Source organism: Arvicanthis niloticus, chromosome 16 (assembly GCF_011762505.2).
Source record: "Arvicanthis niloticus isolate mArvNil1 chromosome 16, mArvNil1.pat.X, whole genome shotgun sequence".
NCBI classification, from domain to species: Eukaryota; Metazoa; Chordata; class Mammalia; order Rodentia; family Muridae; genus Arvicanthis; species Arvicanthis niloticus.
In genome coordinates this window covers 18,485,215-18,506,583 of record NC_047673.1, presented here as the reverse complement: position 1 = coordinate 18,506,583, position 21,369 = coordinate 18,485,215, and the positions used below count along the sequence as shown (strand labels likewise).

General features: G+C 39.7%; 1 protein-coding gene across 24 annotated transcripts in view; it reads right to left on the bottom strand.

The window, feature by feature from the left end:
- Positions 1–516: 516 nt before the first annotated feature.
- LOC143434669 (uncharacterized) overlaps positions 517–21,369 on the bottom strand; it is a 45,287-nt gene continuing 24,434 nt past the window's right edge. For 12 of the 24 annotated variants that reach the window (XR_013104328.1, XR_013104329.1, XR_013104330.1 and 9 more), the window contains one exon: positions 16,487–20,611. The gene's annotated coding sequence lies outside the window, so the exon portion shown is untranslated. Of the gene's footprint in view, positions 2,485–3,495; positions 6,334–8,963; positions 9,065–16,486; positions 20,612–21,369 lie in introns of those variants that run through there. The other 12 variants (XR_013104333.1, XR_013104344.1, XM_076913961.1 and 9 more) reach the window with 7 other exon arrangements.

The following is a 21,369-nucleotide window of genomic DNA, read 5'->3' as shown; positions in this document are numbered from 1 at the left end:
CTGTGTGTGTGTCTCTGTGTGTGTCTGTGTGTGTGTTTCTGTGTGTCTCTGTGTGTGTCTCTGTGTGTGTGTCTGTGTGTGTTCATATTTAAATAGATTTACTGCATGTCATTGTCTCATAAGATTAAGAAAACTAACAAATTCAAAGCCTGCAACGTGTTTTAGCAGACTGGTGACCCAGGAGAGCTGATCCTGCAGTTCCTGGAGGCTCAGGAATGCTGAGAGTGCAGATGGACTCTGGAAGAATTACACTGGAGAATTCTACCTTTTTTGAGAAAGCCAGTCATTTGTTTAGTTCTGGGCTTGTACTGGATGAATAAGATTCACCCACATTATTGAACGCCTTTTGCATTTTCAAAGTTTTCCTATTTAAATGTCAATCTCATCCAAAGAGACAGGTATAATTAGTTAATATATTAAGTATCACAGCATTACACAGTTCTTCATCCATTTATTTATTCATTCATTTACTTGGTTGTTTGGTGTGGGATGTAGGGATCAAACCCAAGGCTTCATGCATTTATGTAAGCACAACCTACAGAGCCCATCCATTTGAATCTTCATTTTAAAGTGTGTTTCCTTTGGGGAGCTTAGGGATCATTGTTTGTCTCTTAATCCAAGCTTGTAAACCTTATTTTATAATTGGTGTAATTATAAAGCATTAACACAGGTTCTTGTTTGGTATGCTTTTAATTATTTCCAGTATTTCATTTTTTTAAATTTATTTTTATATGATGAGTATGTGTGAGTGATCGATGTGCATGTATGTGCCCTACATGTATGCAGTGCCAGAAGAGACCAGAAGAAGGCATAGGATCTCATGGGACTGGAGTTAGCTGTGGTTGTGAGCTCTGTGCACTGTGGGTAGTGGGAACTGAACCCCTCTCTCCTGCAAGAGCAGCAGGTGTTCTTGCCTTCTGAGCCATCTTTTTACCCTCCCCTTTATTTATCCCTCGATTCTTTCTTTCTTTTTCTGTTTCCTGGGGGTCTATTTAAGCATTTTGTATAATTCTACTTTATTCTCTTCATGTGTTAACATTATTTGATCTTTCTGGTAGGGTTTTGCTAAATTTACAGTGTACCTTTTTAGGTAATGTAAATTCACCTTCAAATGCCAGACACTGCTTCATGTAATGTGTGTGTGCCTTATAATAGAATATTTCCAATCCTCCTGCTTCTTTTTTGAGGTGTCGTACATATCCATATGCTATAATCACCTAGTACAGTTTTGCTATGATCACTGTCTTGTGTTGCATTTAGATTTACTGTCAGTATCTACGCTGCTTGGATAGCTTTCATTACCATTCTTAAAATACTTTCTGATATTTCATATAGCCTTTATTTTTATTCATTAGTGATAAGTATGGCACTTAATTTCCAGGGTTTTTTTTTCTGAGCTGTTTTTGTCACCCTGATTCTGTTGCTTTTCAGCGGAATATTCTATATTATGGCTGGTAATACCATCTTCTACAGCATTGCCGCACTTCTGTATTCCAGTAACTTCGGTTACTGATGGAGAATTGTTGAGTGTTCTAACTGCACTTGTGGATTTGTCTGCTTTCCCTTCCACTTCTGATAGTGTTCTTATTCTGTCTTTCAAAGAATTGTTAATAGGACCTACTCACATAGGGTTGTGATGTCACCTTGATGAACTTACGTTTTCTACTATGAAATTCTCCTCTTTTATCTGTCATAATCTTTTTATCCTAAAGCCTACTTTGAAATGGACATAACTACTATAATAGTGTAATCAGTGTCTGAATGTAATACATTTCATTTTTATGCTGACATTAGTCATTTTAATTTTGGGGGTGCACATGTGTGTGTGTGTGCAGGTGCATGCACATGCACACGCACATCTATATAATGGGAGACTTGAACAAATGTGTATTTACCCTAAATATGGAGGGTACCATGACAGACCAAAGAAGCGGTCTAGTTTGAAGAAGCAATGAGTTATTGGGGTTGCTTACAGAAGCAAGGGTGATTCAAAAGCAGCTGCATTGTTGAAAAGTTCACTCCGCACGGTGACAGCTCATGAAAAGTGCATCCCTGGAGCTCCTGTATAACTTGGAATTTGCTCAAGCAAGTCTTTTCTTACCCAGTAATTGCTTACTGCTTTTATAAACCTGGGAAGAGGACTCTTGTGGATCTTGTCACTTTCTGGGCTTCATGAGCCTACAAGTTTCTTTAGAGTCCAGAGACTTACAACCCTCTTCGAGGTAATGCTGCAACTCACGGGAAGTAAATGCACAATGCTCTACCTACTCACTGAGCTCCTTCCTTCTCTCTGCTCCCCCTTCCATTATGTCCCATGAGATTTTAAAGGGGTGATGGAGATGTCTGGATATCTTCTTCCATTTATGGCTGGGCAACATCATTTATTTGGGGGGAGCTTTGTTGATTATGAATCTCGGTAGTAACCACTGCCAACTGCAAAAACAGAAGCTTGCATCTGTGACTGAGGCCAAAAGCAGAAGGAATCTATGGGCATAGACAGAAATATTTAGTAAATCATTTGGCAGGCATATTGACCTGCTTATCCAACAATATCACTAAGCTCTCAACTGTGGCCTATGGACTTCCCCAGACGTAGATCTTTGTCTTGATTTACAGTACCAGATATGAGTTGCCTCCTGTGAAGTGGGCCTCACATTCAGTCAGAAATACTCAGTTCCACCCCCATAATAGTTGTGTCGCCATTGCACAAGCTTGCACATACTCCTCAACACACTGAGAGGATAGTGTGTAGCATTCATTGTAAGCCAGAACTGTCAGAGACAATTCTTCCCCATCAGCCTGCCTAGTGCCTTACATCACTGCAGAAGCAACTGAGGAAGGAAGAAGCTTCTAACTCAGCCCCAGCTTCATTTCCCATGTCTCAAAATCAGTGCACAGCGTCTTTGTCAATAGTGTCTAACCATCTAGTTCTAGTACGCAACCGGCAGCTGGGACAACAGCAGTCATGGTTTGAGGTGTATTAGAGATTTCCACAGGCAGCAACCCACAGGGGAATTCCTTCTCCTGGCACTCAATAACTTTTCCACCTTGGGAATACTTTAATTTTTAAACAAACATGTGCATGCTACCTTTATTTAAAATTTTTAACTGTTGTAAGTTATGCCCTTCTAGGTGTCTTCCCAAATCTTCAAAATACTCAAAAGTTAGCATTTTATAATGAATGCTTTGAGAGAAAGTAGGCACATTCTCTGAAGGTTCACTGTCATCTACTTTTAAGTGTCAGCTGCTCTTAGATGGTATTCTTTTTTTTTTTTTTTTTTTTTAGGCTGTAATTAAAAAAAAAAAAAAAAACCTAAAACACTCTGATCAAAAGCTGCTTCATGAGGAAAGGATTTACTTGGATTACGCTTTCTGGTCATGGTCCATCACTGAGGGGGGGCAGGGCGGGAAGCTGGAGGCAGGAACCACACAGGATGCTGCATAGCACACTCTAATGATCATGCTCAGTTAGGTTCTAATTCAGCCCAGACCCACCTGCCCAGTAATAGTCCGACCATGATGCACTGGGTCTTCCCACAGCAACCATCAATCAAGTCAATCTCTCACGGGCATGGCCACCAGAGACCAGTCTGATCCGGGCAAGTCTTCAGTTGAGCTTTCCTCTTTCCAGGTGATTCCAGGTTGCATCAATTGGAAAATAAAAACTAACCAGGACAGATGGCTAAAGAGTTACTACAAAGGAAATGTTAGCTATGTCCAATGCAATATAGAGGGATCCCATCATTTATGTCAACAGATTCACTTAAAGAGCAATACTGGGTACAGCCAGATGGATGAGCGTGCCCATCTATCCCTCTGTAATCTACTGTCATTTCCCATGAGCCTTCAGTCCTCCTCATGCTAGTGTGCTGCTGTTAACACAGGGCTAATCCACATCTCCCCAGCCTTGATGGGCTCAACAAGATTGTCCTGTGCTGCTCACCCCAGCTCAGGCCCAAAAGGAAATAGTGCTGCCCTGTAGATTACCATGCTTGATGCCGAAGTCTGTTCCTCCATTCTGACGGTATCCAGGCAAGTGGGGTGGCACACTAGCCACAAATGGCTGCTGTGAAGACCCTGGTCTGGGTGAACAGTCTCTAAGGGAGACCACCCTGGAGGAAGGACTGCTCGACCCCAGCCTCATTTGCTTCACCTGCACTATTATTTATGTCTCCTGGGGACAACGGTTATGCACCAGTGTAAAAGCTGTCCCCAAGCTCTCTAGCATCACGTTGTTTTTTTAAAATTTTCTTCCCCAGGGACTCCGGCTCAACATAGATTTTACCACATCTGCCACAAGTGACCAAGGCCCCTTTGCCTATTTTATATTCCTCCCTCATCCCATCTTGATTGCGTTGGCAATCAAGTATTTTATAACCCAGCTGACATGCCAGTCTAAAATCATTCAGAGCTGCCAGAGCCTCTGCTACCTCTAGACATTCACAGCACACCACAGGGCTCAGCAAAGCAACTAAAACCCTGTGCTTTTACTAATTCTTTGGAAATTTCATACAATGTATTTTTGGATGCTATTCTCCTCACACTTCTCACCCCCCTCCTCCCAGATAGAGTCCCACTTCCCTACCCCCACCATAGCCTCTCAGTTGCCGGGAGGGGCAGGCAAGCACCCTCTCCATGCTAGGATATGGACTGCCTTGATCTTATGAGGGTCTTCTACAAACAGCAATAGCCACTGTGGGTTTATGAGTGCAATGAATCCCTTCTTTAAACTATTCTGTGACATAGTCTACCAGGCCCAGTGAATGGGGACACCTGATGCTGCTTTTCCCTCAGGAATGCCTGTTCATCTTCGATGGTCCTCTAGTCCCTGCTTTTCATGAAGAAATTGAACAGCAATAACCATGGCCCATACGAACCAGCCAGTAAATATTGATTTCCCTCACATTGCTGTAGGTTATCCAGCCTTTGTTGAAAACAGTGCTTCTCAACCTTCCTAATGCTCTGACCCTTTAATGCACTTCCTCACGTGGTGAACCCCAACCATAAAATTATTTCCTTGTTACTTTATAACTGTAATTTTGCTACTGTTATAAGTCATAATGTAAATATGTGATATGCAAGCTAGCTGATATGTGACCCCTTTAGGGTTGCAAAGTACAGGTTGAGAACCACTGGTCTAAAGGAAGAATGGATAGTTACATTATTCTGTTTATCTGTTTCTGTGGCACTATAACTGGTTTCATACACACTATGATGAATCCTAAAAGCTTTCTAAGCCAAAGATGCTGTTTTGTGTATCATGCTACACAATTCCACCGCTGTGAAAGTATATAATAAAAAAAAACCTATATGGAAAGAAAGTAGGTTAGTGGTTGCTAAATATTCAGAGGGCTGTGTTCGTTACTTTTCTATTGTGTAATAAAATACCGCGACCAAATCAACTTAAGGAAGAAAGAGAAGATGCGGTCTACAGTGGTTGGAATGGCAAGATCACAGGAACATGGTACCACCAGTCATATTTCATCTGCACACAAGAAGCAGAGAGGGTGGTTAGGAAGCGGTACAGCCTAGAAAACCCCAAAGCCTTCCCTTAAGTAGCATGCTTCCTCCAGCAAGGCTCTACCTCCTACAGGCTCCATAACAGCACCATCAGCTGGGGACCAAATATGCTCATGGCTATCTTAGGGTGTCAAATGCATGTGGTAAAACTTCAAAAGCCCCCATTGCTGAAGTGTGGTGTGTTGATAATACTGTAATGATAAACACTGGCCCCCAAGGTCAGCTTGCATGCAAACACGAGGAGATCCTTATGGACACCAAATGATGCTATGTAACCTTGCTCTTAATATAAAACTATGGGTTGAATAAAGATGCTTACAGATGATAGCTGGGCAGAGGAGAGGTAGGCAGAGCTCCATCTCCCAGGCTTGGGGTCTGAGACAAAAACCCCAAGGAGAGGAGAGGGGAGAAAGAAAGAAGACAGTATGGGATAGGTGGATCATGAGGACACAGCCATGAGGGCCAGCCAGTTGGAATAGGAATGACCGAGGTGGAACATGACAAGTTCTGTTTCCCTATTTGCTGCCAACAGCATCCATCTCTTTCCTGGATTGGTTACCCACTGCACATAAGAACTCAGTGACGACAGCACGCACAAGACCTGCGCAAGTCCAAGCCATACAAAATTCCAGCCTGGAAGGATAAAGTCCCATGAAGTCCCACTGAGTTCTGATGTGAAGCTGCCCTGCTGTGTCCATAAAACAGTTTCCTGGAGGTCACACACAATCTCTGCTTCTTATAATCTGTTCACATCCATAGCTTGGACAGAAGTGGTGATAAAAACATACAGTTCTGGGCTGAGCACTCCAGCATCTGAAAAAAAAAAAAAAAAAAAAAAAAAGGTGATAAGAGCTAGAGACAAAGAAATCTGCTGTGAGATTCTCTCCTTGAGGCAATACTCATGATACCTCAATAATAAACAAGACACGAATGAGGAATGCACCCATAGACATGGTAAGGTTGAAGGGGAAAATCTCCTGGGCCCATCCCTAGACAAATAACTGAGGACTTCTTAAACTGGGAGACTTAGTTTTCCCCTTCAGGGATGAGTCCCTTAACTGGTTATCCAGCAGCAAGTAGACACCCCTGAAGTTATACACATGCAAACAACATTACCTGGACTCAGAAGGCTGGATTTACACATTTATATGTAACAGAAGAAAAAGAAGCCTTACATTTGAGAAGGAGTAGGGAGGGGAAGGGCCACAGGAGGAGTTGCAGAGAGGAAAGGAGAAAAGTGGATAATTACATTTTAATTTTAAAGAATAACTATACAAAAAAATCCTTTAAAATATCTGATGGTTTTTTTTAAATAAAGATGGCCTCTGGGAGGTCGGGGAGGGGGGAAGCTGTCAACATCTACATACCCACATGCCTGACTTCAGGCCTGCAGCCCAGCAACCATATTTGTTCCCAGGTTGCCCTTGCTGGGGATAAGTCTCGTCTTCCCTTTCCCATTCTTTGCTCCACCTATTGTATCTCCACACCCACAGGTCTCGCTCCAGATCTGCGGCCTTAGAGCCTCTTTGTGAGCTGTGTTTCATGGCTAAGATGCTCCTTTCTTCTCTGACCCTTCCTCCTCCTGCCAGCATCTCTGCATCCACAGGTCGAGCTCCGATTGGGAGCTGCCTCTGCCTGGTCCAGTGAAGCATCTCGTGTGCCAACTTAACCTGGTCTAACGCCAGTCACGCAGCTTCTGCATGGGCCCAATCTAAGGCAGGGAAGATCCTGTACCAAAGCACAAGGAAAAAATTCTACATCCCTGAGTAAAGTTGCAAAAAGAAAATGGACATGAATGGCCAAGACATCGTGTCTCCCATCAAAGCCACTGGCCTGATAAAAGCGTACTGTAGTGAGAATGACCTAAACAAATCCTAGGACATAGAGTCTAAAAGAAAAAAAAAATCATAGACTTTTGTCAAATAATTCCAGGAATTTAAAGAAGACATAAGAAAACATTTCAATGACTCCAAAAGGAAAACAAATACCCGAGTGACATTGAGTGACATACAAACGCACAGCTGAATAAAATGGCGAAGGTGATTCAGGCTTTGAAAACTGAACTCAATAAAGAGGAGAAGCATTGGAGAGAACATAGGAGGAAAGACAGATGGAACTGAACTCAGGGAAAGCCATACAAGTAGAACAAATTAAATAGAAGACAGACTATCAGAACTGAAAGATAAAGCAAAAATCTAGATACAATACGTGAAGACTATACCTTTTTAAAAGCACAGGAAAGAAATGTGGAGGAAATGTGAGATACCATCAAAAGAAACAGTCCTCCAGGTATATGCACAGATGAGGGAGGAGGATCCCTGGTCACTTCCAGAGGCCAGATCTGAGAGAAGACCAACAAAGAAACCCCCAAACTAAGGAAAGACACACTCACCCAGATACAAACACCACACAGAACACCCAACAGACAAGCCCAGAAAAGAACATTCCCAAGGCATAATATGGTTTAAACAGTAAAGATACAGAACAAGAAAGACCATTGAAAACTGTAAGGAAAAAAGTCACAATAAAAAAGAGAACCTATCGGAATAATGGCAGATTTCTCAGTGGCAACTTTGAAAGCCAGAAGAGCCTAGAGCAATGTACTCCAAGTTCTAAAAGATCAAGACTGCCAGCTGAAACTACTGTACCCAGAAAAACAATCTGCCACAGTTTAAGGAGAAAGAAAAACCTTCTGTGATATAGACAGTCTCAAAGGGTCCATATCCAACAACAAAAATTCTGCACAGAATATTGAAAACAATACTCAAAACTGAAGAGAGTGATTATTAGAGATAAGAGACTATGGAAAGAATATATATATATATGTAAATTTATATATTACATATAATATATATTCCTGTCTGCTTCTTGCCATATATAATATATAATTATAAATTATAACTATATATTTTAATTATATATATTTATAATTTTATATATTATACTTACATAATTATATCTATTATATATTATATGTAATATATAATATAATATTATATAATATATAATTATAAATCATATTATATAATTATAGTAATATATTATAAATTGTTATTTCTATTATTATATTATAAGTTATAATACAATATATGTTAATATGTATTGGTATATAATTTTTATGTAATTTATATATAAGTAGCTATATAATTTTCTATATTAGATATGTAAATGATTTAATAATAATTAAGTAACTAAACAAGTATATAATATAGATAAAACAAATATATAAATATAATTTAACAAAACACTACAATTAAGAACACAAAACAAGCAAAAAAAATCAAGGTATCTGTAATCTACACATATTTTTCAATAATAATTCTAAATATTAATGGTCTCAATGTTCCGATCGAGAAGACACAGGCTAGCTAAATTGATCATGAAATACAGTGCATTTTGTGCTATTCACAAAACACCCATCTTAGCTTTAAAGATAGCATTACCTTAAAGCAGAAGACTAGGAAGCAGTTCTCTAAGCAAACGGGATCAGGAAGCAAGCAGGTACTGTGATCCTGATGCTCACAAAACAGACTTCTCAGGAAAGCTAATTGGAAAAGACAAAGAAGAGACCTCATTCAACCCAAGGGATGGAGGTGTGGCCTTGTCAAAGGAAGGTTGTCACTGGTGGTGGGCTGTGAGGTTTCTAAAGCCCATGCCAGTCCCAGTGTGTCACTTACTGCCTGCTGCCTGTGGATCAGGATGTAAAGGTCTCAGCTACTGCTCCAATACCATTCATTCCTGTCTGCTTCCTGCCATGATCATCATGCACTAACTGAAACTGTAAGCAAACCCCCAATGCAATGCTTTCTTTTATAAGACTTGTCTTGATCATGGTGTCTGTTCACACCAATAGTAACTAAGACACTGAGAAAAAGATCATGGATGGCCTTTCCTTCAGTCTCTGCTCCACTCTTTGTCCCTGTATTTCCTTTAGACAAGAGCAATTCTGGGTTAAATTTTTGAGAAGGGTGGGTGGCTCCATCCCTCAACTGGGTGCCATACCTAACCCAAGGAAACCAGAGACTTCCCCACCTGGGGATCCATCCCACATGCAGCCACCAAACCCAATCACTATTGCTGATGCCAAGGAGTGCTGGCTGACATGGATGTCTCCTGAGAGGCTCCGCCAGAGCCTTACCGATACAGATTCAGACGCTTCCAGTCAACCATCGGACTGAGCATAGAGACCCCAATGGAGGAGTTAGGGGAAAAACTGAAGAAGCTGAAGGGGTTTGCAACCCTATACAAAGAACAATATCAACCATACAGATTCCCTCAGAGCTTCCAGAGACTAAATCAACAACCAAAGAATACACATGGAGTGACCCATGGCTCCAGCTGCATATGTAGCAGAGGATGGTCTTATCCAGCATCAAAGGGAGGGAAGACCCTTGGTCTTGTGAAGGCTCAATGCCCCAATGAGCAGGGAAATGTCAGGTGGTAAGGTGGGAATGGATGGGTGGGGGGGGGAGCATCCTCATAGAAGCAGGGGGAGGGGGTGTGATAGGGAGTTTTCAAAGAAGAAACTGGGAAGAGGGATAATATTTGAAATGTAAATAACCAATAAAAAATTTTACAAAAAGTTTGTGAACATACTCAGATTTACAAAAGCATCAGAAACAACAAAATATCTTACAATAAGCCTAGCTAAGGAGATAAAAGACCTCCCGAAGAAAGCTCCAAATAGCTGAAGAAAGAAATGTAGAAAGATACTAAAACATGGGAAGGTAGCCCATGTTCATAGATTGATAGGATTGATACTGTGGAAGTGACCATCCTTCCCGAAAGCAATTTAAATATTCAATGCAATCTCAAACAGAATGCCCATAACATTCTTCACAGAAACAGAAACAAAAAGCAACCTAAAACCCATATGGAACCAGAAAGGTCACAGACAGTCAAGGTGATCCTTAACAAACCAAGTAATGCTAGAAGGGTTGCCATTCCAGACTTCAAAACTATAGTGTGGAGCTACAGTAACACAAACAATATGGCACTTTCACAAAAACAGACATGAAGACCAATGGGATGAAAAATATAAGACCCAAATATGAGCTTACAAAATTAGTCTTCTGATATTTGACAAAGAGGCCAAAACCATACTCTAGAGAAAAGCCAACCCCTTCAACAAACCATACTAGAAACCTGAGTGTCTATGTGTAGAGAAGTGAATTTAAACTCCTCTACATGTAGAAAATAATATTAAATGTATTTTTCACCCTCCACAAAAATTAGCTCCAAATAAATTAAAAAACCTCCATTTGAAATCTGAAATGCTAAAATTTCTAGATAAAAACACAGCCAATAACCTATAAGGCATAGGTATAGGAAAGGGTTGTCTGTATAGGACCCCATTTTCCCAAGAATTAAAGTAAAAACAATTGACAAATGGGACCTCATAAAACCAAAAGGTTTCTGTAGAGACAAGGAAACAAAAAATTGACTGAAGAAGAAATTCACAGAATAGTACACAGTTGATAGAAGATTAATATTCAAAGTGTACAAAGTACTCAAAAATCGAAATGTCAAGAAAAATGACCTAATTTTTAAAAATGGGCTATGGATCTTTAGAGAACATAGAATTCTCAACAGAAGAAATAAAAATGGTAAAAATATACCACAAAAGTATTCCTCATCCTTAGCAACTAGGGAAATGCAAATTTAAACAATTCAGAGACTTCACAATCAATGCGGCTAAAGTCAGCAAAACAACTGATAACAAATGCCAGCAAGATTGTGGGGGGAAAGTGAACCTTCATTCACTATTGGTGGGATTGCCAACTCTGGAAATTAGTATAGAGAATTTGCAAAACAAAGAAACTAAATCTACCATAAGACCCAGCTGTTTTTACTCCTTAGCACGTGCCCAAAAGGACTTGACATCCTATCCTACAGACACTTGCTCAGCCATGTTCATTACTGTCTTCTTCACAACAGCCAAGAAGTGGGAACAACCTAATTGCCCTTCAGTAGCTGACTGAATAATGAAAATGTGGTACATTTACACAATGGAACACTATTCAGCTATCAGGAAAAATAAAACCAGGAAGTTTGCAGATAAATGGTAGGTCTATGAAAAAAATGTATTTAGTGAGATAACTGTAACTCTGAAAGACAAATACCAGTGTTCTCTCTCATCTGTAGTTGAATGTCTAAAGAATGTCTAAGAATGTCTAAAGGGACCAGGAAAGATGGAAACATGGATCATAGAAGAGATTCTACTACCAACACTTTGCTAGACCAGCATAATTCCTTACTACATACTAAATCTTATCTTATACTCCACTCCCATCAAAGAAGCTTCTCCATAGCAAATAGAGACTGTTGCCACAACTGGGCCCAATGCAAAGAGTAATGGATTATGGGGAGCCCAGCCCCAGTAGATACATTTACATCCAGCTCCTGTATCTACAGCTCCTGGAACATTGTGGAAGCGAGGGCAGGAAGATGGTAAGAACCAGAGTACCAGGGAGTCGGCTGCGTGAGTGCCTCTCTTAAAAATGGCTGCATAAACAAGACCCCAAGATGGACAATAGCAATAGATGTGTTAACATGAAAAGGAGAGAAATCTCATGGGGTCCTACCTCTAGGTGGAGAACTAAAGGTAACTCAGGTTTTTTGAGAAGGAGAATTAGCCTTTTCCAGAGATGACCCCTTCTGATTGGTTATCCAATACAAAATGGTCAGTTCTGAAGGTGTATACTCATAAACAGTAAAAATGGACTCAGCAGGCCATATTTACATATTTATCCATACATATAATTATATAATCTATACATAAATATAATCTATACATACATCATATACATATGCATATTCATATACATAGTGAAAACAGGAGACTATCATTTTGAACATGGGGGAAGCATGGAAGGGGTTGGAGGAAAAGGACATTGGAGGGTGTAAGGAAAGAGGAGAGTGGTATAATTACATTTTCATTACAGATATAAAATAAATAAGTTATTAAAAATGAATCAGAGAGATATTAAGAATATGCAGTTTGGTAAGCAAAAGAATGTGAGCCAGTTTAACTTTACAGACAAGAGGTGTTGAAAGCCACTGGGATTGTTGGAGAGATTAACCTCATTAAAGGGAAACTGGCAACAGGAAATTGAGACTTGGGAAATGTATCCTGAAGGGCAGGACCTGACTCATCCAAGGTTCCATCTTGAAAATGTGCAAATTCACACCAAATGAAAGAGCCTGAACTAGGAGTGCCATTGAAGGGGTTCCCTGCTTCTTGGGAGCATGTGTCTTAGGGAGGTGCACAGAAACTGGCACTGGGAGGTGCCATCAGCTGGCAGCAGAAGTCGGCACCATTGTCTATGTGGTACTAGTCGAGTTGTCATGAAAGACTCGGGATTAAAATAGTATGGAGTCTTGCACCATGGTTCCAGAGAGATGCCGAAGCCAGACAGTGTGTGGCAGGGTTGGAGTCCCTTCATGGAAGCCATGAGATGCCTCTGTATGAAACTGTAAACATGAAACCTAAGTTTCAATGGAGACCGCAGGATGTGGGAGATGCCAGAATTTGGAGACATCCACTGAGGAAAGCCAATCCAACAGAATGGCTATCTGTATACTTCTGTATACTTTTCTGTCCTTGGTAGCCCCATGGAACCCAAATGAATCTGGCATGAGCCTGGTATCCAAGACGAAGCTGAAGAGTGTGGAGTTCTCCCCCACTGGGTTTACGGCTTGTTTGGAATGAGCACCTTAATTCTGTGTCATTACATATCATAAGTATGTAGGTTATTTTTTTTACTTTCACAGGGATCCACAGTTAAAAGATTGGTTTAAGTCACCAAAGAAACCTTTGACTTTTAAATAGTGTTTAATGGTTAAGCACTGATGCTTCTTAAAGTCAGACTAAATGAATTCCATAGCATGAGATAGCCATGAGCCTATGGGGACATAAGATAGTTATCTTAAACGGATGTGGATGTGTTTAGATGATGAATGGACAAGGGATGGAATCCTGCTGGTTAGTACTGATTGTCTACCTGATGAGATTTAGAATCAGTGTAGAAGCATGTCCTGTGCACATCTATGAAGGATAGTCTGCATTACATTAACTGAGCTGGGAATGCCCATTCTAACTGTGAGCAGGACCATTTCATGGACTGGAGTTCGAGACAGAACAGAAAGAAGAAAGTGCTGACCACCATAACAAAAAAGGAGGGTACAGAGAGTACACACTGGACTCAACAGGTTTGAAAAATTAAAAAGAAGATGTGAGTTAGAAGGGGTGGGGAAGTAAGGGATGGATCTGAAAGAGTTATGAAGGAAGTGAACACGGCCAAAATATGTCATATGAGTACTTCAGAGAATTCAAAAACAGAGTTTTAAAACACGAAACAAAAAATAAAGTTTCCACAAATGCTTAGGTTTTACCATTTTGTTATATCTTCAAACTTATCATCTTTTATTATTAATAATTTTATGCTAATTCTACTGAAATTCTTTTTTTTTTTTTTTTTTTTTTTACCTTTCTGAGGACTAAATCTGGAGACTCAAAACTCTAAACAAGAGCTTTGGCCCTGGTTTTATTTTATTTTACTTTATTTTAGATACTATATTTTTGGAATTAGCTTTCTATCTCCCCAGTCTGCTCATGTCTTTCTTTCAAAGCTGGACTGATTTTAACAAAGGTATCTGAGGATTCTTTTTAAACATTGTGTTTCTGGTTTTGTTGACTGTTACAGATCTTATTCCCATCTTTGCAAGTCCAGTCATTTTTATCAAGTGTTACACATTCTTCTTGTTGCACTGTGGGGGTGTCTGAATTTAATTTTCATCTTTTAAGTTCTGTTCTAACACACAATGTTTGCTTATGGATCGTTTTGATTCTTAGGAGACATATTTGCAAAGTGGTGTTGTTTGTTTACTTTGTTGCATCTTGTTTTCAATAAAGTTCTTAAATCACTTTTATATGAAGGCCAACGTAAACCAGACTTTAGATCTTGCCCTTCTGACATCTTTTCAGTATTCCAACTTTTCTCTTTTATTCTAATCAATTATTTATTCTCATTGATTGTGACTCAAACATCTTCCTTGATATTAGCCAAAGGCTCTGTTTTCCTTATGTTGACTTCTGGAGTCTATTCTTTGGGTCGTTCCTTGATACTCTTCCTAATAAATCAGGCCTTTTAGGCTCTGAGATCAAGTCTCATTTTCCTTAACTTGGTGTTTTCATGGGGTTAGTTAGGTTTCTTCTCTAGCTAGTATTTAAGCTTAATGCCTCTGAGAAGAACACAGAATGCAAAGGCACATCACAAGGGTTCTGCTTCTTCCTCAGTGAAGAGACATTACCACCTGCTGGACAGCATCTGAAGGTGATTGCCTCTTATATGTTGCTCAAATTCCTAGCACTTTGTGGAGGTAAAAATCAGTTCATCCAGAGACTTCATTATGGGCACAAAGGGAAGTTCTCTCATCTTTTCCTATTACCTTTCAATTTAGAGGGAAATGGTGTTACAGCAGAAAAGATGGTACTTTGTCAAAAATAATGTACAGCTGTGTGCTAGCTCCCCAGCAATATTTGCATCAATGATGAACTAGGAGTGTAATAGTGGTCCTGTAAGAGTAAATTGACTGCTGGTGCTGTGGTTGTCTTAGTGATATCCACACTCTGGGGCTCACTCAAAGATGAATATTCTAATGACATCTTTCACTTAAAGACATCTTTCTGAGGATGCCTCGGATAGTTAAGTGGTGTGTGACTGTAAATCTAGGTGATTCGCAAGGGACTTTCGGAATCAGAGCTGTGCTTCCTCTGACTGTGATGATGTTGACACCAGCTAAGATCTTCCTTTTTTACTTTTACCTATCCAAATCTGTTTACTTTCTTCTTGTGTCCTTTGCAAATTAAAGACTCAAAGGCTATAGAGTCTACCAAGCAGAGCAGCGTTTCCACAAATTACAAGATGGTAAAAAAATCACCCTTGGCACCTGTTTAAAAATATAACATTCTTTCCAGACATCTTCCCCGGACTTCCTGATGTGTAAGATATTAGGAGAAACCTAGAAATTTGTATTTAAGAGATAACTCAGTTATATTTAATTTAAGCAGATTTTGGAAAACTACACTCAGGAATTAAAGAACAGATACCCAAACAAGAACAATTATGTTTAGATATTAATGTGCTGTCCTGAGGCTCTGTTATCTTGGGTAGTGTATACCCTCCAGAGTCACTGCAGATGACTCTTTGTGCCTCACAAGAAGGCATACAGACAAAGTGGCCAGAATGGACTGCCATCCAGCATTCTGTGAAGCCAGAGAGAGAAAGATAGTGCTTGTATAATTGGTCTATCCTGGTCTATCCTGGGGGAATATCCTCTCACCTTCAGAACTTCCCTAACAGTTGCTGTTTTCCTTGTCTTTGAGGTAAGCAGAGTAACAACATAGTATCAGTAGTCACTTTCCTGTCACTATAATAAAACCTGATGACCAAGGCATCTTGGAGAAGAGTTTGTGTGGCATAGCATTCCACAGCATTAGAGTCCGTGGTAGAACTGACAGGGATAGCATGGTGGCAGGTAGCAGGTGGCCACCAGCATGGAGGTAGAAACAGGAAGCTGAGAGCTCACACCTTGAACTGCAAACACAAAGTACAGAGAGCGAACTGGAAATGGTGCAAATTGTCAAACTCTCAGGCAACGGGTGACATTATCCAACAAGACCATACCTCGTCAGCCTCCTCAAACAGCATCATCAACTGGGGACCAAGTATTCAAATAGATGAGCCTATGGGGGACAGCCCCTCTCCTTCCCTCTGTCCCTTCATCCCTCCCTCCCTTCTTCCTTTTTCCTCCCCCATTCATTTTATTTACTGCATTTGCTGGTCAAGGGTGGGAGAGCAGGCATCTACTGTGGGGAGTGGAATAGTGATATGTGTGTGTGTGTGGGTGTGTGTGGGGTTGAGGTGAGGTGGGGGACCTGTCATGAACTGAGACTCCAGACAACTTCCAGAATATATTTCTTTATTCCACCAGATTTTACAATTTCAACATGGCACTCACAGAGCATAAACTGTAAACAAGAGAGTCTCTCCCATGCCCCAACACACACACACACACACACACACACACACACACACACACACACACACACAGAGCATGTCTTGAGAAACATCACTAGTTATACTCTCTTGACTACTACTACTTTCTCTTTGGTGCCTGAAATATAGTGAACACTGAAAGATGCCAGATCAAATTTCCACAGTATGTTCTTCCTGGAAGTTCAGTCTGGCCCAGACTCACAACAATTGGACTAGAGTTAACCTAGCAACTTGATTTTAGCCCTGGTTCCATGACACGTTGGTTTCATAAGAGGTAGTCCTGCCTCTGAACATAGGAGCTTACAGCACAATGAGGAATGGAAGTAACATCAGGACAATGATATAAACACTGAATGTAGCAGCAAGATCTACCTGGGATCCAGAAGGGCTTGCTGGACATTATTACATAAGATGGGAAGTGACGTTGACTTTTAAGGACAAGATTTAGAAGGGGAGGGAAACAGTCTCTGATCTCTGAATAGAAGGACTGAAGACTCTGAAACAAAGGTTAGAGAGAAAAGTGAACTGCAAGGGTTTAGCTCTGGTTCATAAATGGTTGGGCATGTTGATTGGTGAAGAGGAAGGACAAGCAGCAGCCCCAGAATTCAGGTCAGAATAAGAGAGGAAGGGATCCAGGATGGCATGTGGAAATGGGGTGTTTTAAATGCTTGTTGGGGGAAAAGATCTTATTATGACAATGTTTACATTTTAGAAAGATTACTGTGGGGACTTCTATATAAAAAATTGAGTTATGATTATGGATGTTTAATTTCTGCCTCCACGAATACTATAAAAATTGCCAAATAAGTCTTAAAAAATATAAAGGGTATGGTAGTGCCAGAGTCTAGGAAAGATATTATCTACAGTCCAGCATGTAAGTGCAATAAAGTTTGGGTAAATAATGACATCAGATCTAATAAAACATATATTATCTCTTAATATATACAGAATCATGTTCTCCATAAACAGAAATACATCTTTTTTGAAACATTTATGCTATATTTGTGCAAGTTAATCCTACTCTTGGGTATAAAGCAATCTTCAATAAATCCCAAAGACTCTAAATTTTAAAGAACCCAGTGTCTGATCATGATGTAAATTTTTTTAATTTTAATATTTGAATACTCTAAAGTATAAGCATAAATAGTCATATTACAGAAAAAAGAAACACATAGAATTAAAAAGCAAATAAACTGCATAATTATCTTCTGCTTATAGAGACACCAATAAACAATGGATGTTTGTAAAAATTAATAAAGAATTATTTTTCAAAAAATATCTTCCATAAAAGTTACAAGGAAACAATCTTATATTATTTAAACCATCTTTAATGATATAAAATCTCACTACTGATCATCTTCAAAAACCTCAAGACAAAATGGCACAATTAGTATTTTACATATGATAGTGTAGGCCACTCTCCTTTTGGATATAAGAGAAAAAAAAAGCCTTACTAAAATATTCTCAAGTTAGTCCCCACAGAATATTTAAGGATTATTACATAAGACTAAGAAAGAATCATTCCAGAATACAAAAATGGTTTTGTATCAATCAATAAAACAAAACCCACCATTACAAATACACAAACAAAATTTAACATTATCTTGATAGGTACTCCAAGGGAATTCGTAAAATTTGGTTTTTATACTGATTAATTTAGAACATAATAATTACTAAACCTGAAATATAACATAACGAATAGTATGCATATTAAGTAAAAAGCCATAATTAAATACAGCATAAGAGAAAATGTCATGAAAGTCCAGAAAAAAATGTACATACTAATTACAACCATTCTTATTTAACAAATTTTGAAATTCTCAGACATATAGTAGCACAAGAATCTTTAAGTATTGTAATATGTTAATCTTAAATACTGGAAAGGAAAACAAAATAATTACTATAATTTTGATATTACACTTCTAAGTGCCTGTAAAATGCACAAGAAATATTTAGAAATTACTTAAGATTGAAGGATTTAATAAGGTGGCTAGTTATAAAATAAATACACAAGTATTAACAAAATTTTCTGAATAGAACCCCATTTTCCCAGGAATTGGGCTTAAACAAGTATAACTTCATAAAACTTGAAAAGCTTCTGCACACAGCACAGGAAACAATTAGGTAAGGAGCGGTCAGGAATCTTTGCCAGCTAGACATCTGACAGAGGGTTACTATACATTATATATAAAGAAAAACAAAGAGTCAAGAACACAAAGCAATTAAAAACAGGCTATGGATCTGAACAGAGTTCTCAATAGAAGAAATCTAAATGGCTAAGAAATATCTCAAAAAGATGTTTATCATTCCTAGTAGGGGAAAGAGAACTAAACAACCTCAAATTTCATCTTATCCTAGTCAGAGTGGCTGCAATCAACAAAGCAGCCAATAACATATGCTGTCCTGGGTGTGTGGTAGACTCGGCTATTGGCAACATTGCAAACCAGTGTATCTACTCTGGAAGTGAATGCAGAGAACTCTCAAAAAAACTGAATATAAATTTGCCATATGATCCAGCTATGCCACTCTTTGCCCTATGTCCAAAAGACTTGACATCCTACTCCATAGACACATGTTCAGCCATGTTCATTGCTGCTCTACTCATAAGAGGTAAGAAATGAAAGCAACCTAGATGGTCTTCAACAGATGAAAGAATAATGAATATTTGGTACATATACACAATGGAATACTATTCATCTGTAAAAAAAAAAAAAAAAGAAAAAGAAAAAAGAATTAAATGTTCTGGTAAATGGGTAGACCTGCAAAAAGATTATATTGAGTGAAGTAACCCAGAGTCAGAAAGAAAACTGCCACATGTTCTCTGTCATACACAGTTTCTAGCTCCCAATCTTCAGATGTGAGTAGAGTTCTCTCCTTCATCAAAGAAGCCCTTTCACAGTATACGAAGGCCATTACTGAGAGCACCAACTAGTCAAAATGCACAGAACCACTGTCGATGAAGTACCCAGCCCCAGTGGATAAATCTCCAGCACATCCCTATACCTAAGGCTCAGGGATGGTTGAGGAAGAGCAACTGTGAGAGCTGAAAGACTGCAAACCCTGTTGCAACATTGTATCTTCTAAATATGAGAGGGAAGCTACAGGTATGAGACCCCTATAGCAATGCAAGACAACTTGGCATGCCAACATGGATGGGGGCACTGTTTAGGGCCCCACCCCTAGATGAAGGGCAACAGGCAATTAAAACCTTCTGAGAAAGGAGGCAATGCTTTCCTTTGGAGATAAGCATCCCTAAATGGTTAACCAACCTCAAGTAGTCAGCTATAAGACTACATACTAGCAACACTAAACAGACTCAGTGTGTTACATTTATATATTTCTTTGCAAACATGTACATATGTAACAATGGTAGTTAAAGAATAAGAGGCCATGAAATTAAAAGGGAGTGGGTAGATGTTGTAATTGTATTTTAATTAAATAAGAAAATAATAAAATTCAATTTATTTTTTTTCCTTAAATGAGGAGGAGCTGCATGAAGAGAAGCTGATTCTTCCATGGAAATGTGAAAGGTAGCATTAATTAATATAGATTCAATTGATATAAGTAACATAATAGTTTTAACTTTAATTATAACATAGTCTAGAAGGAATCAACATATAGACAGCTACTGAAGTTATCTATATTACGGTGTGAGATTTTGTTACTGGGGCTGAGCACAAGACATTTAGAAAAATGCATTTATGGGGTATGATCCTCTGGGCAGAAGGAGAGGAAACCATAAAGATGTCTGGGGAGAACAGTCATGGAGTCCAAGGGAAGAGAAGATATCCTCGTGTTACAATGGTGTGGTAACAGTGACAAGCACTAAAGGATACAGTTGTTTGCTGCTGGAGGGGAGCCAGGTTGGCAGCCGATGTGTTTTAGGAAACAGGGAGTCAATCCTCATGATAAATGCTGCAAGGAGACAGGAAACCAGAGCTTCGGAAGCCAGGCACTAAGGAGCCAGTTGGGACTTGGGGAACAGCAAGGTGGTGGAAGAAGATAGCAGCTGGAGGTCTGACCAAGGTACACTGAGGAGGGAGAGGGGCAAACAAGGAAGAAAGGGGAGTGGGGTTTCTCTGGAGAACACTGGTCTTAAGTGTGATGGAATCAGAGACCATAGATGCTATAGGGACCAATGGAGAATTTTCCTAAGGTGTCTTCCTTCCTCCACCTCTGATTCCTCCTTCATTTTCTGTTTTTTAATCTGTCTTCTTTCTCTCCCTTTCCCCCTCCTCCCTCTCCCTCCTCCTCTCCCCCTCTTCCCCCTTCCTCTTCCTCTCCCTCTTACCCTTCTACTCCCCCTCTACCTCCTTTCCCCTCTCCCCCTTCTCCCTCTCTCCCTCTCCCCCTTCCTTCTTTCTCTCCTCTCCTTCTCCCTCTCCCTTTCCCTCTCCCTCCACTCCCTCCTCTCCCTGCCCACTCCCCTCCCTCTCCCCTCATTTCCCCCTCTCCCTCTCCTCTCCCCTCCTCTTTTCTCCCTCTGCCTCCTCTCCCTCCCCCTCTCCCTTTCTCTCTCTTTCAGGGTCTTGCTATGTCATCTAAGCTTGGAACTTCTATGCTCCTGTTTTAGCCTCCTGAATGGTCTGCTTAAGTCTTATTTCAACACTGGTAAGTAAAAAAGAAATGTCAGCAGAGATGTGAGGAGCCACAGGTTTGTGTGACATCAGAGAAGGTGGGAAGAGAACAAGAATTAGATAGGGAAAGGGAAAGAGTAGCAACAGGGATGATGAATCGATTGACCAATTCATCGATACTCAAGTGGGATGTGCTTTATCTCAGACACAAT